Here is a 15,454-nt window from a genome sequence, read left to right on the forward strand (position 1 = left end):
ATCATATCATTAATGCACTTGAATCTTTAAAAAAATTATATTGGCCGTCCAATCAGATATTTGGAAAAGTTATGTATCAAAAGATTAAAATTTCACTCCCCTAGAAGTCATAAATACATCTCGTCTCTTCAGGGTCCATGAATTTTAGAGCCCATGTTGGACTAAAGACCCAAAGGTCATTCCAGGCCACCATAATCGTTGACAACTTTTGGCTATCACTCTTTGCTATGGTCGACATTATACAATAGGCGATCTCTATTTTCAAGCATCATATATTAAATATGATTATAACCTATAACATTAGCATTGAAGATACAATGATACACGTCAATCATTGTTAACCAACATGGGTCGACTGTCACCACACATCATCGCTTGTCGCAATCGACCTCTGGCCGCTGCTAAGCACTGCTAATTATCGTCGCAATCACAATACAATAGGGGTTCCTACACTTATACTTTTTTACATTGTATAAAAATAAGCATAATGTTTAAATGTAAACTTGTGTAACTTCGTTCTCTTTAGAGTAGAGTTAATGTGGCTAATTGCTACTGCAACAATTTTCAACTACGACTTGCGTGATCAATTGATGATATTGCAGTCATTAACTACGGTCTTTATGATCAATTGACATTATTACAACTTCCAACAATGACATATGTGACCAACATTATAGCCACCGACTATAGTCTTTTTGTCCAACCATCGCCTTTGTAGTAATCAATTACTATCTTTGTGGCTAAGTATTCCTATTACAGTCAAGAGCCGGATTTATTATAGCTCAATTATGACTATTTTAGCTAAACTACTGTTGTGCATCTCTAATGATTAGTTTTGTAATTTAATGTCTCTAATCCAGGAGAAGAGACGACCTATGCACTTATAATTACATAATGATTTATTTTAATTAGGTTAGGCTCTGTAATTTTTTTTTTCTTTCATAGGATTTTCCATATAAAAATTTTAACGTCTCCTACTGTTTATTTTATCCATGTGTGAGCTTGTTTTTAGGAAAAATTATTCCGTGCGGACACCGCATGCAGAGATGCATGCGGTGTCCGATCTCCACCGTTCATCACGGGTTCCGTGAGATTTTTTATTTTTTTTATTTTTAAAAAAGTTAAAAGTGGATCCCACCAAACCCGTGATGGAGGATGGAGATCGGTGTCCGCACGGAATAATTTCTCTGTTATTAGTGCAACACTTGCAACAATAGTTATTGCGTATCTAATACAATATTATTAGGCCTACTAGGCGTTCATGAAAAGAACAAAAACTCATTTTTGTATCACTCAATTGTTGTAAGAACATTGAGTTATAAAAATATAAATTATTTAATTTGAATTTAATTTTTTGGAGTATAGTGTTCTCTTCGTAATAAATGGGCTAAGAATATCTTCACAATTTAATTTATTTTTTTTTTATATCATAAAATTCAATTGAATAATTTTAATTCTTGTCATATTCTTAGCATACTATATATCTATCTCGTCATAAAGGCAGTCTGATAAGAACTAAGGGTTCGTCCTCCACCCTTTTTTTTTTAAGGAATTACCAATCTGAATTAATCATGTCCATTTGAAATAAGACGCACATTAATATTAATATTTTTAATAATTCAATATACAATATTTTAATTTAATTATTTTTAATAAGATTTGAAATTTAAATTTGAGATGTAATATTTTACTCATATTCTCAAAATTTAATCTAAATTGTTTAATTTTAAAATTTTAATTAAAACTAAAACATCAAATTAAAATTAGAAGGAATAATTAATAATTAGTAGCATCAAACAAGTTTTAAAAAACCGATCAACATCAACATTTTGGCTGGTTGTTTATAGAAATAATTTTGGTCCTCAACTGAGCTGGTCAGAGCACCAATTCACGATTGAATCGTCCTGATCCAGTCGAGATGTTTTTTTTTTTTCTTAGAACATTTGTAAGACTTTATCATAAACAAAATTTTGCGGATATTTCAAATTTCAAAACAGTTCATAAAATGGTTGTTACTCTTTTTTCCATGATAAAAGTTCATTGTTTTCCATGATAAAAGTTTAATGAAATAACTTAGTTTAAGTTCCCATTTTTTATTTCTCTTTCTCAAATTATACTACCATAAATACTCTTATTTTAGGCCCAATTTAAAATATTAATACCCAATTTCATTTTACCGACATTTATAGAATCATAACAATGTTACTTATCACCGAGCGATAGAACTATGTTATGGGATGCTAAGATATCCTAGTTTAAAGTATTATTTGGCAAATTAATTATTTATACATCCTTTTTTATCCCTCTTATAAATTACCCTATAATATATTGATTATCATGATCAAGATGATTGTAGACTTTATCGTGTTCTTCGGTTGGATTCTCTAATGTTGCACACCATGATTAATGGATTAAGGATCAATTTCTATTTTTTTTTAATCCTTAGGAATTGAATTATGCTCCTATAAGAGAATTTGATGCTTGTTTCTACCATATAAAGATTTCTATGGCGCTTTTAGTATATGGTGAATACTTTTATGATCATTTACAACTAAACTTGCTATCACCTAAATAAAAATTATGTATTAAAATTTCCTTGACAATGAAAAAAGAAACCTAGTGGAGTTCTATTACGAATTAAGTTAGTTTTCTTATTGAAAAATAGAAAGTATTAATATCTTAATCCTTAATGGAGTGAAGAGTTAAAGCTTGAACAAAAGGAATATTTACATGCATGTCAATCAATTCCTTTGTATTACACATCTAATTCCTAAATTTCAATTTTTACCTATGCAAGGAAACTAGAAAAAGTGTCTTTCGCATTTTAATGACATTTTTCATGTAAGACAAATTGTAAAAAAGTAAAATTTCAAAGTTAGATATGTAAATAGAAAGAAACTAGGACAGTCCATAGAGGAGATAAATGCCATATCAATTAATGACACTATAGTAATAATGTTGTATTATGTTAATAATGGCTATATACCAAAGCTTATGGAATGGCCCATAATTTGGTCCACCTCAACCATCCCCTTCAAGTTTCCTCATAACTACTCAATGAATTGAAAGGCTTTGTCAGCATTAACCTGTTTTGCACAAATTAATGATATTAATTTTTCATCATAAAAGTTAAAGAAATGGTCCCATTAACCATCTTAAGCCACAAAAAGCCTCTTTAGATTGTTCTTCTACTTTATTAGCTAACCAATATCACTTCCATTTAGAGCATAATTAATCAAGTTAGCTCTAGCAATTAATGAATGAAAACCTCCTTTTTTTTAATCAACTTGTAGTTCTAGCTAAAAAAAATTGCATTTTTGAACAATTTTTTGCTAGAAAAGAGAAAATGGAGGCCGTTGGTGCAAATAAAGAATAAAGATATCTTATTTTATTGCATCTTAGACTAAATAGTATTATTCATAATCAATTTGTAATTATATTAATATGAAGTTACCAAAGACTCATATATAACATAAAGAGAAGATCAATGACTATAAGATTGTTTAGACATATAAAAGGAAATATTGATGGATGAAATTGAACGATTAAAAAAAAAGATAATAAATGAAGCAAGAAAAAAAAGGAAAGAAAAGAAAATATTGCCTTTCTAATTGAACACTAAGACAAAATGGCAATTCATTGAATTGCAATACCTAACTATTAGGTTTTTATTTAGCTCATAATTATTATGAGTAGAGCCAAAAGCCTATTAAGTTTTGTGGATTCAAGGAAAATTATATGGTGAGAATATAAAGCTAGTGGTTACGAATAGGAAGGTTGATTTATAAGCTACTATATTACATCACCTTTCAGTTTAAATGATATATAGGGACCAAGCTTGTTGAACCACTCATGCACAAGAAATTACTACGCCTGGTGTCTGCACGTCCGGCGAAAATCCGTCAACATGAAATGCACGGTGACACTTGAAGTAATAATTTTCCCTCGCATATTAGGAAGGAGAATTTGGGATGAGAGCTTATCTTGAGAAAAAAAAATAATATAAAATTTTAACACTAATCAAAGTTGAGCCGCATCAATGAGGAAGTTATGAGCCCTACTTCAATAAAATTCGATCTTTAGACTGATCCCAGCTAAGCCTAAATTAGACTGAGCCTGCTAACAAACATCTCAAAATGCTAATTATTATTATTATTATTAATTATAAGGGAAATTTACATACAAGCCACACAATTCTTACGTATTTGCTATCTAACACCAATAATATTATATTACACTATGCTTGAAAATGTGTATTTCAAGCAAACTTAGGAACAAATCAGTTTGGGCCTTGAGTTGATTTCTAGCCAAGTAATAACTATGAGCTGATTTCAAGCTAAGAAAGGATCTACTACTCTAAATCGAAATATATAGATTTCAACTTGTAAATGTAACGCAGTAATTTATATAGATATAATGGACATGAACCTCTGGGTTTGAACGTCTTGTTATGTGAATGTCTTTACATATAAAAATTTAGATGTAAGATATGTAAATACATGGAACTGTATGGTATGTATGTAAATATGCCATGTTTTCAATGTGAATGCTCTTTTAGGGTTTGAATTAAAGTGTGATATTAGGCACAAATTTGTGAACGTGGAGGGCTAATTCAAAGCTCCTTATTTAGTGGTCCTCTTTGTGATTTTTTTTTTTCCTTCTTTTGAGACAAAACAATTATAATTTTTTTCAATTGTAGGAAGCCATAGAAAATAAAAAAAGCGCATGAAAGACAAAAATTTTTATTTTATTTTTAAATTTTTAATTTTTTTTCCTATTTTGTATGAATTATTATGCATTTGATTGGTTTATTTTGGTTATAGAGGGGGTTAGGGCTGTCAAAAAAGCTCGTTGACTGCTCGTGTTTAGTTGGTTAAGTAGCTCTTATTTGGCTCATTCGTTAAGAAGAAGAGCTTAATACGAACCATTTTTTTAAGCTCAAATTATGAACAAGCTGAACACGAACAGCTCTTTGTTGGCTCTTGTTCGGCTCAATTTTAGCTCGAAATAAAAAAAAATCATATAATTATTTTTATAATAATATATTATATATATTTATATCTTAGTTTAAATCATAACTACTGGTGTGTTAATGTGTTTATATGCATTCTTTTGCATATATTTGGTTTAGGTTCGAATCTAACACTCTACATTTTTTTTTTTTTAATTATTTCTAATAAGTCAATTCCCAGCCAAACACGAGCCGAACAAAAACAAAAATATTTAAATCGAGTCGAACAAAAACACACTGTTCACGAGTTGATTTCAAACACGAACGATTTTGAACGAGCTGAACACGAGCCCAAGCCGAAGCTAGCTCAAGCTCGGCTTATTTACAGCCCTAGAGGGAGATCCCATGGCATACCCATTTTAGTAGGTTCGATGTCAATATCGTTAATTAGTGGCTTAAAGACAAATTGGTTTTATTCATTCATAATTATAATGCAAACTTTTTGGTTTTGAGATTAGGACACTTTCATGGGTTTTTTGAGGCTCATGAGCCAATAAGCTCAAGCTAAAGTTTGTTTAATAAATATGCTTGAATTAGAGCACGAGCATATGCTCAAGCTCACGCATCAATAAGCTCGACTCATAAGCTCATTAACGAGTCGAGCTCAAACTAGTTCATAAGCCGGCTCAGCTCAATTACACCTGCCACACTTTTTAAGTAGGTCTTTGGGTAACAAAGTAAAGCCATGGAACCTCTCAAGATTTATTAACAATCTTCTCTGACTATTAAAAAAAAAAAATTAACCACTAATAAAAATAGCCCAATTTCTATATCCTCCCTAACTCGCTGCCTATCAACCATCCATTAGAAACACCACAAACGAGTCTTCGAGTGATACCATCACTTTCACGCAGCTCTTTCTCATCATAGTGAAAAGCCAACAGATTTTAATTTCCAGTCTAGCTTAGTTTATGGTCCTTTATGCAAGTTCACTATAATTTCAAGCACCCATAGCAATGTAATTCATTGAATATACAAATACAATTGCTGACAAAAAAATGTAATATAAAAAATGTTGATGTAAACAAAATCAATATAAGACCCGGCTCGGACCGGTGGTGGTGGCAAAAGCCAGCAGATGAATCGAACAAATTAGTTGTTTCTCAAATACACCAAATCTAAACTAAAAGACGGATTTTTAATTTAACAAAACTTCTAAGCTATTTTTTTGTTTTAATCCAATGAGCAGCTAAAATTTTAAAAATCCCTTGTATTTCATTTGTATTACACTCATGAGGCAACTAAAATATCACCAATAAATACTAATGCAAGTGTTCCCTCACTCTTGGTTGAATGTGCCATTCCAATAACTAAAAGCAGAGTTGGATGTAATTAGCTACCTTTAAGATTTAGGATAAATTCAATTTAATAAATCCACTAAATCCAGATTTATCAAATCCAAATGCTATAAATCCAACATAATGTTTGATTCAATTTAAGATTAAATTCATTTATGGTGTTTGGTATAAATCCACTCCTATGATTTTCTTGCTAAGCTAAATTCGACAAATCCGTGCAATAATCGGATTTAAAAAATATGTATTTACGTTAAAAAAAAAGTAATTGAAGGCAAAAAAAATTGAATTTAACAAAGCAAGGATTTAATTTGTTCTGCTGGAATTAAGTCAAATATTACGTAGATCCTGCTCAATTCCGGCTTACCAAATACCCCCTTAGTGTGGTAAGATGCATTATGTAAATGGACAAGAAAGCTAGAAAAAATCTACTCTAGACAACTAAGCAAAACCAGGCATAGCTTTGGGTTCAAGTTTCATGTCATATAACGTTTATGATTTTGTTTATAAGACAATTAGCAAGTAATTAGTGCCATAAGCTTCATGCATCAATAACATTAATTTTCTCACAAACTAAATTTTGCCAGCAATAAATAACAAAACAGTATTTATATACAAACCTCTGCCTGCCTCCATTTAAGAACTTTAATGACAAGGATAAGAGGGATTGGCTCATCTTTAAAGAAGCATGAGCAGGACAAGCCATTGCAGAACTGAACTAAAAAAGTGTTGTTTAATAGTGATTCACTTTTTACATATCTAACAGAAAAATAGGGCCATTTACATACATACATACCACACAATTCTTATGTATTTACATATCTAACACAAACATTCAAATCTTCAGCATCACATAAAAGTATCATCATCGGTATCTATTTAAGATAGTGAAATACACCATTTTGTGCATCAGTTTATGACACCTAGGTGTTGCAAGTGTAAATATCGAATTTTGAGTGTTAGGGATGTAAATACATAATAATTGTTTGATATTTATGTAAATTTTCAAAAAGTAATGTGTCGTCCAAAACTTGCAGTGGTTATAGTCGACTGATTATGTCAGCTTTTTTAGTACGTTTTTAGTTCTGGTTTGCAGGGCATACATGTAGATAGAAATTATATTTTTATACATATGAAATTAATATGAATTATAAATTTAATTAAAGTCTAGAATATAATAATCTGATTTTCAAGCACGGACGAATGAAAATAAAGTCACAAGTTCAGTGAGAAAACAATTTAAAACTCATAACAACAGTAATTATATGTTTATAAATATAATATAACCTAATGCCATATAACACTGGATTCCAATTATCTACAAGTGCAAGAGTTCATTTGCTCTTATTTAGTGTTTCAATCGAAGATTTACACGCATACCACTCAATTCCTATCTATTAACATATCTAACACCTAAACTTTAAATTTTGTACCACCTTACTTATGCATGAAAAGATGTACTTCACTGTTTAAAAGTTTAAATGATGGTAGGTTTTATGTGATATGAAAGATTTGAGAGAAATAAATGTGGAAAGCATAGTTTAGGTGTAGATATGTAGTTACACAGGAATTGGATTGTATATATGTAAATGCCCCAATTTCAATTGGCCACCTCCTGCCGCCTAGTTGTTATCCTCAGCGCCAAGCGAGCAATAGAGCTTGGCCTTTGGCTACATGCTCTCTTGGCGATGAGGATAACAATTTATTCTAACTCATGAGATTCAAGCCTATTTCTGAATACAATGCAAAACTTGCCACCACAGCTGGTGTCATCACTCGTCGCCACAAGCTGCCTGCGGCTGCCAACCACCTAAAATACTATATTTTAATTACATAGCATCATTTTATTTTGTATTCCTTTTGAAGCCAACAAAAGGACTCCTGAGCTAAGAAAACATATAGAAAAGATATTATGTGATGTCGTTTTGAAAAAAATGTTGCCCGCATACTTCTAAGTAGGCCTTAGATTTATGAAATGAATGTCACCCAAGAGCTTAGTTTGTCATTTAACAAGTCAAAGATCGGTTCTTAGGTTTTCTCCCTAATTTGCTTCATTACCAACTAAGCTCAGATGTGCATAAACAGATTAAATGACAGATTAACTAATTTCTAAAGGGATTTATTACTATGAAAAAGGATAGCAAGTGATTCACATGTGTGGATAATTGTGTTATCAATAAAATTACTATCAATTATAAGTTTTCAAACCTCAACTTGATGACATATTTGATATGATGGCTGATGTGACTATATATTATAAGATCAAACTAAGAAACACATATCATTGAATCTGTATGTGAAAAGGAGATGATAGAAAATGATCTTCAAAATGAATGATGATTTATGCGAGTTCTTGGTGATGAGATTTGTCTTAACCAACGCCTCCAACACATTCATGTGGGTGATGACTCATATTTTGCATCTCCATATCAGGAGATTTTTAATAGTATATCTTAATGCCGTTCTGATTATCAATCAAATTAAGTGCAAAAATACACATCATTTGTCGCAAGTTTTAATTTTTTTTTACCAAGAAAAGATGTTTTTATATTGAGAAGTGCTTGTTTATGACTTGAATGATTATAGGATTCATCATTTTTGAAGATAATGTCCCTGCAAACACAAATAAAACTAGGGTCAGTCAAGAGTACCTATTTCCACCATTATTTACTACGTTTGCAATTTTCATGGGCTAGCTACCCACCATTAGAGGGTTCATACATGGATTTAACCCCATTATGGCTCCAATCACCTGTTGTTTCAAAAAGGGCGAATTTTGTTTGGCAAAGAAAGCCACCAAAGCCTATTTAGGAAGAGTTCCATCAATATTAAACTTATCATATTTCTTTAAGCTATTTGAGGTATCCTGCAATCTCTTTAGAGTTGGTACAATTAGTGTCCTCAATTACTCACCTTCATCAACGAGACATTAAATGAAATGCAATAATATTACTCAATGTATGAACAAATGTTTGAAGTTGTCATCCAGACTCTCTGTTATTAAAGACATTGTCTCATTTTATAAGAGTTTTTGCTCCTCTCTGATCACAAAATTCTGAATAAATTAGCAACCAGAAGTAACTTAATTCCTACTATGCTAAATAAGTCTAATTTCTTCAAGGGTGTACTTCTGTTCTTAGCAAAAGGCTGGTGTTAAGAACAACGTTGTTATTTACCTAATAACAAGGATGTGCACACTTTATACTATGGGCATCAATATCCGTATATTTGATAAGGTCAAAAGCAATTAACTAGTTGGAAAAACTTCCATCAAATTTATAGCTCATCACCACCTCAATCTAACAGATACAAGAGAATTAACTCTTTAAAGGAGCATAATTTCATGTCCTAAATTCATCGTTTCGAGATTTTTTCATCGAGGAAACGCATTTGGAGACATGTCTAGCCACTTCGACCACGACAAGACAATAGCCACGGTGAATGATAGGTTAATTTGGCCTTAGCTACAAGTGGGATGCAGCCCGTGTTGTAGCTCCACCTCATAAGGAGAAAAAAAAATGCCAAATATAGCACACCCCTTCTAAGCTCATTTTATTAGGCTTCACATCAAGCGGGATAAAAATAACTTTCCCAATACATGCAATTGTCAATTTGTATCTTTTAGTACCTAATGTCTCCATCATTGAGTTGGTTGACTCTCTTTTCTATCTTCCACCCACATTCATCATAGAGACCATGGCCAACCTTGCTCTAATAACAATTGCTAGAAGAAAAAAAACACTTGATAAAAATGACAAAAAAAATAATAGAAAAATAATCTTCAAGGTGAATATTAAAATAATTATATAAGAGTTTATGTGTTTCAATGAATTCACCTATTCCAAGACTGAAAACAAGAAATAAATGATTACTACTTTATAAAGATTATTATAAGATAACAATATATTTACATGCCTCAAATATGCTCTATTTTATCTAACTAGAGTCCTCTCTCTTCACTCTCATTAGTTTCCATCTCCTCCTGATTATTAAAGTAACGGCTCAAAAAGCCAAAATTTCAATGAAATCACAAAGAATAATATTACTTATAATATATATAATTTAACATAATATGTGATGTGTGCCAGAAAATTCACGGCAGTAGAGTAATGGATTATTGTCTTAGCGTTACACGAGAATTCAATACACAAAAATAACAAAAAAGAAGTAAGCTGGAGGAGACAACTCGACTTTTTAAGTGGAAGACCCTTGAAATAAGAGAAAAACCACATAAAGGGAGAAAACCATGGGGCCTAGCCCAGTTGAAATAATCCACTATGAATGATGAGTACATAGATCCATGCTTCTCCTAAATTAGGAAAGATGAAATTATAAAGTTGTATAACTATAATCTGGCTACAGTTCTTGGTGACAGCAGGTTGCAAGAGTCATTATTGATTGTTGTGGAGGTAGTAGTTCATCGTGAGTGTTGTAAATGACTACTCCAGAAGTGTTGATTGGCCAAATAAACTAGTAAGCAATTACGGAAGTTGTGGTTCACATAGGCCGTAGTAGCGAGTATGAATGACGTCTGTAGGTCATCGGGGCTGAGCTGCTCGAGCTGTGAACCACGTAGGTTATTGTTGACACATGGACCGTAGTGATGAGCTCATGTCCCACGACGATGATTGAAGGTGTCTGATTGGTGGTGATCGACGATGATTGGTGATGATCAACAGTGACGGTCGACAGTGAATGACGGCGATTGACGAGTGTCAATGACGGCCCGGCAGTGGCCGATGGCGATCGACGGTTGTCGACGACAGTCGGGATGGTGTTGGACTTCAACTCCTCCTTAAAGCTTCTAGTTCTCTGAAGCTTCCATCCCCCCCTCATGTGAGGGGTGGGGCTCTATTTATAGTGTTTTGGGTGTCATTAATGCATGAATATGAATCATTTTGATCGGACGGTCCGGAGATCTTCCTCCAATCAAATAACGTTTAATGGACATTTGAGTGTCTTAACGATGTTGGAATTGCACAATCTTGGGCTCGTTGGATTCGTCTTATCGAGGGTCTCGATTCAACTATAAACTTGCTAGATTCGATAACCCTTTGACCTTCCAAATATGTCCGAAATTCTTCCAAGAATGGTTTAATGACTTGATCTGGGCTTGATTTGACTCAGTTTGGAATGACTTTGATATCATTAGGTCCGTCTCATCAAGTCGGTCAGTTTGACTATAAGTTTATTGAAATTGGAGCTCTAGAGGAGTTTTTACCAAGGTTTGAATATTCATTGCTCGAAATATTATTTCAAGATCTGTGTCATGCCTCGAGATTCATGCTGGATAACGAAGATTTGTTGGTGACGTATCAATATGACATTTTACTTCTTTTATTAAATCTGATGTTGGCCACCCCCTGCTCTAACAATCATCTTCCTCGCCAACTTAAACCGCCAATTTCCAGAACTTGACCTCCGACTACTTTCCTTCACTAGTCAAGATTGTTGACCTAGAAGAGCTTAACACCCTCCTAATCGATCTCGAATATTTTTCCATGTTATTGGCCATCTCCGCTTGAGCCAAGAGAGGTACATTAATCATTAGCACACCATAGACAGGTTCCTCTTCAAACAAGAGAAACTTGCTGCCCTCAATAGCATTCATAAAGAGAAGCTGAGAGTTATGCTATAATATTTGATTTCATTTACTACTATAGAGCATCATGAGGTGGTAGGTATGAGTTTAGATAAGCTGTGAATTTGATTGTTAGTTTTGTAAAAACCAAATTTCAAAGTCAAAAGCATCCTTTCTCAAAATCTTATACAAGATTTCCACGGATTTAAAATAACCTTCAATCAAACAGGGAAGAGAAAAACGTGAAATCAATAAGCTTCACACATCTCAACTTTTCCAATTTCCATATTTACACAATCATGTAAATATGGAAATACCAAAACAGAGAAAACTTTCACTTTCCTATCAAGCCAATATCACACAATCATGGTTGTGTGAAGCAAAATGCACAAAGAGCCATTGGTTGCTGTATTGTGTATTATCATATATTGTTATATACATTTTTACACATATTTCCATACATAGCAATACATAAAAAAATACGCTAATACAAAGCCAGGCGCATTTGATCATAACTAAGCTCATCAGATAATCTGCCAAAACTGATGAGAGGGAATGACGAAAAGGAATCTAACTTTGTAACATGGGAAAGAGAGAAAACATACGGATGTCTCGAGACATTTAGGCACTCCTCAAGATCAATGGGAATGTTGAGGAGCTATGTATATATATTTGCATGTTTAGATGTGAGACATGTAAATACATAAGAATTGTGTACTACGCAAGCAAGTGTACTACGCAAGCAAATTTCCAAAAAAAAAAAAACGAAAAGTCATGCCATCTTCCAAATCTTGCTTGCTAGTAGGGATCATCACACAACGCTAAACCTGCTAATAACTACCTTAGCTCAACTTCTGATCGTGCTTAGATTGTTCGCTGGACACTTAAGAATGAATTTGCAGCTTAAAAATATTAAAGAAATACTGGATTCATTCTTATGATTACTTATAATGCAAAAAAAAAATCTTTGCATGGGATTTTAAGGCTCCAAATAAAACTTCATAGTTCCTGTATATGTGGGCTCCGAAGATCCATGACAACTCTCTTCATTTGATTTTGTTTTTGAGATAGCTTTGGAGGGTCAAATCTTTAGAAGGAAGATTAGATTGTAGACAAGACACTACCCAAAGATTTTGCCCTCATTTTGAGGTGATTTTTTGACCTGGGGTTCGATGTTTCTCATAATCGCAAGTCCCTATGGTTAATTACCCCTCCCGAATAAGAGAACACTTTTCATTAAGACCAGTCATTAATAATTGAATATTCAACATATAATAACAGCCTTAGGATTAAAATGTAGAATTCATCTCTTGAAACTTAGAGCGGATGGTGGATGAATAAAGACGAAACCCGATCAAGATCATATAGTTTCGTCATCTCGGCTCGTCATGGTCCCTAATCTACCTAGTTAGAGGAGATAATCGACCCAACCTGACAGAAAGATTTTTATCAACAATCATGGGTTGCGTCATCCAAAATATTCTTGTAGATATGGGGTGAATATTTGTCTAAAAAAACAAATTTAAGTCGATCTTAGCTACATAAAGTTTTAGGACAAGCAATTGTGCCATTATGATTCAAAACTCACATGGTAGAAAGCCATTAAAGAACATACATGTTGCATCCAGAACCTTAAAATAATATTCTCATTTGGCAGCAATGGTTAGAGGGCTATGGTCAAAACCGCTATTTTGTCATGACCCGGCCTGGTGAGCTTGGAATTACTAAGGCGGGAACTGACGGTCGGACGAATGAGATATTATTAACAGTTTCATTTCATCACAAAAAATAAAAAATTCAAAACACAAAAGAGTCATTTTAATTCATACTTATATTTACAATAGATTGTTCATATTTAAACATTTACATTGAAATAAACTAAACCAAAATACGTATCAGCTAGTGCTCCACGGCGCCTATAAACGTGTTCCCTAGAGTCCATCCAATCTACAACTGATTATATTGTAAAAATATTAGCAACTATGGTTTGAATTAAAACTACTCAGTTAATAAATGTTTCTAAATTACAATAATTTTTATTATAAGATATTTTTGTAAATGAGTAAGAAAAATAAAATATTGTGCAGTAAATGAAGAAAGCAATTTATTTCATTTCATTTACTTATGTTACACTTTTCATAATTGGGAGTCACCGTCTAAATATATACTTTATAAAAATATACATTTAACATTTTCCAACCTACCATAAAGGTAAGCAACATTTTCCATTTTTATTTCTATTTCCATCTCTGTTTCCATTTCGTGCATGGGTAGATTACATCTCCCAGCCAGTACCATCCAGGGGTGACACCCATATGCATGCATATATCATATTTTATTCATTTTTCTCTTGCATTTATCATTTTAAAAAAAACTTGCATTTAACATTTAAAAGAAACATGGATTTTTTTGCATTTTAAAGATAAAAGTTGTAAACAGCAAAACATGTGTACATCAACAAAACTACTGTAAAGTAAAAAACATATTACTCACTTCAACAGTGTCATCTGCTAACCTTTTTCTCAAATCACTTAATCCTTGGGTACACTAATAAAAATTTAAATGAAATCAACTTCTTATTCAGTGTTAATCTTCTATCTGCTTAATTCTAAATTCTCTATTAGTATTTTCATAGTTTATTTTTTTAATTAACTATTTATTTACTTATATGAACATATATACATATATACAAGTGTCGCGTACTCAGATCAATTGGTCGGGCATCTGCTTGTCAGTTGTAAATCCCCTCTAGTCTGGGGTTTGATTCCCCCCGATGAAGGGTGTGATACTCGAATTGTTAGGCGCATCGGGGATGTCCAGAGCTCGTATAATAGCCTCGCTCGGGTCATTTCTTTTAATATATATATATATATATATATATATACATATCCAAATAATGATTTATGTTAAAACTTCTAACATTTTTCCTTTTTTGCATACCTAACAAAATCAAAATTTACTTATAACTAAATTTTAAATTTAGGATCCTTAATGTCATTATAATATGACTTAATAAGAAAATAATAATTCATTATAAAATTGAGTTTATACCTGAAGTTGTCTTCCCCTTTTCTACCCCCGCTTCAACGAAACTCTAAAGTTGTAAGAGTAAACATTAGGATTTTCATTTCATGACCTAATTTAAATTACTTAACATTAATAACTAAATAAATAAAATAAAAATAACACTATTAAATTAAATTCTTACCTTTTATTCCTCTGCCTCCTTCCTCTTCCAGCTCTCGATCGAGCTTCTAACAAGCCGCACGAGTTCTCCTTCCTCTTATGCAGCTCGGTTAGGGCACGAATGCCTCTCTCTCCCTTTTCTTTGCTTGGGTAGGGCCGCTCGAGCCTTCTATGTGCGGAAAATTGTCGCACAAGCTCCCTCCTCCTATCTCTTTGGCTCAATTACAAGTAACCTCCTCCTCCTCCTCCCTTTATTGTGGCTTCTTCTTCTACCTTTTCCTTTTCTTCTCCTTCCTCTACCTCACTCTCTCGCTCTCTCACATACTCCTGTCTCTCTCATGCTCTCTTGCGATGGGTTCGAATGAATGGAGATGAACTCCC

General features: G+C 32.8%; 1 protein-coding gene across 3 annotated transcripts in view; it reads right to left on the reverse strand.

The window, feature by feature from the left end:
• Positions 1-2,884: 2,884 nt before the first annotated feature.
• LOC110029407 (protein arv1 homolog) overlaps positions 2,885-15,454 on the reverse strand; it is a 39,574-nt gene continuing 27,004 nt past the window's right edge. Inside the window, exon 12 of one of the 3 annotated variants that reach the window (XM_020731710.1) lies at positions 2,885-3,086. The gene's annotated coding sequence lies outside the window, so the exon portion shown is untranslated. Of the gene's footprint in view, positions 3,087-7,799; positions 10,031-12,667; positions 13,841-15,454 lie in introns of those variants that run through there. The other 2 variants (XM_020731703.1, XM_020731696.1) reach the window with 2 other exon arrangements.

This window comes from Phalaenopsis equestris, unplaced genomic scaffold (genome assembly GCF_001263595.1).
Source record: "Phalaenopsis equestris unplaced genomic scaffold, ASM126359v1 Scaffold000002, whole genome shotgun sequence".
NCBI classification, from domain to species: domain Eukaryota; kingdom Viridiplantae; phylum Streptophyta; class Magnoliopsida; order Asparagales; family Orchidaceae; genus Phalaenopsis; species Phalaenopsis equestris.